Raw genomic sequence first — 2,122 nt, 5'->3', positions numbered from 1 at the left:
CTCTAAATATATCATCATATCATGTGTAATGAATGGTAGTTTTGTTTCCTTGTTGCCTATGCTTATTCATTCAATTTATTTTTCTTATATTATTGCTATAGCCAGCATTTCTACCACAGCATTGAGTAGTAATGTTGATAAAAGACATCCTTGCTTCATCCTTGATCATTTTGGGAAAATTTCTTACTTGTCTTTATTACAGACAATTCCTATTCTTGCTTTTAGATAATACTTATCATTTTAAGAGAAATTGAATTTATTCCTATGCTTTCTATAGTTTTTTTTTTTATGGGAGTGGATATTGTATTTTGTTAAAAGCTTTTTCTGCACCTGTTCAGATAATCATATGATTTTTATTTTTGTTACTGATATAGTCAATTATTCCTATAGTTTCCTTAATATTTAACTAGCCATGCATTTCTAGTATAAATCCAAAATGGTTATAATACATGATCTTTGTGATATATTACTGTAATCTTCTACTATTTTATTGAAAATCATTGCATCAAGACTATACTTTGAGGGATCATGTCTATAGTATATTACTAGAGAATTTTGGCTGAAAATGTAGCCTAGAGATTTAGCAGCCTCTGAATTAAAGAACAGGAGGTCTTGGAATATGATATTCCAGAGGGCAAAGGAGCTAGAATTACCAAAAATTATACACACAGAAAATCTGAGTATAATCATTCAGGGGAAAAGTGAAATAAGGACCTTTGAGTATTCCTGATGAAAACACTAGGGCTACATAGAAAATTTGACTTTCAAATACAAGATTCAAGAGAAATAAAAAAAAGTAAACTGGAAAGAAAAATCATAAGGGACTTAATGAAGTTAAACTTTTTGTTCTTCTACAAGGGAAAATGACACTTGTAACTTATAGTAAATTTCTCGATATTAGAGTAGTTATAAGATACAAAGATAGAATGTGCAGATATGAGTTCACCATAATGTGATGATATCTTAAAAAAATAAAACTAAAGTGTGAGAAAGAAGAATTCACTCAGAGAAGATGAATGGGAGACTTAGAATGGAGTAAATTATGTCGCATAAAAGAAGAATTATAAGAATTTACAGTGGAGGCCAAGATGGCGGCTGGTAAGCACGGACTAGAGTGAGCTCCGTACCCAAGTCCCTCCAAAAACCTATAAAAATGGCTCTGAACCAATTCTAGAATGGCAGAACCCACAGAACAGCAGAGGGAAGCAGGGCTCCAGCCCAGGACAGCCCGAATGGTCTCTGGGTGAGCTCTATTCCACACGGAGCTGGGAGCTGGGAGCTGGGAACGGAGTGGAGCAGAGCCCAGCCTGAGCGGCGTGGACGATCCAGACCGGAAGCCGGGCGGAGGGGGCCCTAGCGCCCTGAATATGTGAGCTGCGGCAGTTACCAGACCCCTCGACCCACAAACACCAAAGACTGCGGAGAAGGTTAGTGGGAAAAGCTGCGGGAGTGGAAGGAGTTCGCAGTTCGGCTTCCAGCCCCGGGGGCAGCGGAGGTGGGGCAGCTACAGCCGTTGTTACTTCCGGCTCCAGGCCCACCTGGTGGGAGGAATTAAGTGGCGGATCGCAGCAGGGGTGCACAGCCTGCCGAAGATCTGAGCCCAGTCTGGACTGGGGGTCCTTGGGGAAGGAGGAGTGCGGCTCTGACAGAGCTGGCACCTCCCCCCCAAACGTAGAACATAGAACTCTGTAATCTACAAGCAGTCATACCCCACTGAAAAACTCAAGGGTCAAGTTAGTTAGTTGGGAATATGGCCAGGACGCGAAAACGCGCCCAGATTCAGTCTCAGACTTTGGATTCTTTCTTTGGTGACAAAGAAGACCAAAACATACAGCCTAAAGAAGACAACAAAGTCATAGAGCCTACAACCAAAGCCTCCAAGAAAAACATGAACTGGCCCCAGACCATAGAAGAACTCAAAAAGGATTTGGAAAAGCAAGTTAGAGAAGTAGAGGAAAAATTGGGAAGAGAAATAAGAAGGATGCGAGAAAACCATGAAAAACAAGTCAATGACTTGCTAAAGGAGACCCAAAAAAATACTGAAAAATACACTGAAGAAAACAACACCTTAAAAAATAGACTAACTCAAATGGCAAAAGAGCTCCAAAAAGCCAATGAGGAG

At 40.3% G+C, this 2,122-nt stretch overlaps 1 pseudogene; it reads left to right on the top strand.

Moving 5' to 3' along the window:
* Window positions 1–507: 507 nt before the first annotated feature.
* LOC118830413 lies at window positions 508–611 on the top strand (annotated as a pseudogene).
* Window positions 612–2,122: the final 1,511 nt, after the last annotated feature.

The sequence above is a fragment of the Trichosurus vulpecula genome, chromosome 8, assembly GCF_011100635.1.
Source record: "Trichosurus vulpecula isolate mTriVul1 chromosome 8, mTriVul1.pri, whole genome shotgun sequence".
NCBI classification, from domain to species: Eukaryota; Metazoa; Chordata; class Mammalia; order Diprotodontia; family Phalangeridae; genus Trichosurus; species Trichosurus vulpecula.
Note: the sequence above shows the minus strand (reverse complement) of the source record. Positions and strands in the feature narration are given on the sequence as shown.